Source organism: Eimeria mitis, genomic scaffold, assembly GCF_000499745.2.
Source record: "Eimeria mitis Houghton genomic scaffold, Emh_scaff1305, whole genome shotgun sequence".
NCBI lineage: Eukaryota > Apicomplexa > Conoidasida > Eucoccidiorida > Eimeriidae > Eimeria > Eimeria mitis.
The window spans coordinates 1,671-1,922 of NW_013568683.1; the positions used below are offsets into that span (position 1 = coordinate 1,671).

Below are 252 nucleotides of genomic sequence, written 5' to 3' on the forward strand. Positions count from 1 at the left end.
AGGAGTAAGGGCAGGTGCAGTGAAAGTGCCAATGCAGCACGAATGGCAGTACGAGAATTACATGTTTATGAAACACCGCCTACGAATATCGATAAAAACACATGCACAAATAGTGAACCTATCAGTTTCAGCAAAAGAACACTAATAAATACACATATTGAAGCACAACTGCATTTGCCCCCCGGAAACCTTACGGCCAAGAGGAGCGAGCAACAGCTCCAGCCAGCCGTTGATCCCCAGCACTAAGACTTA

The 252-nt window shown here is 45.6% G+C and overlaps 1 protein-coding gene across 1 annotated transcript in view; it reads right to left on the reverse strand.

Moving 5' to 3' along the window:
* Positions 1 to 252, reverse strand: part of EMH_0034210 (uncharacterized protein) — a gene marked incomplete at both ends in the record, with an annotated part of 2,068 nt that overhangs the window by 986 nt on the left and 830 nt on the right. The gene's annotated exons all lie outside the window — the stretch shown is intronic.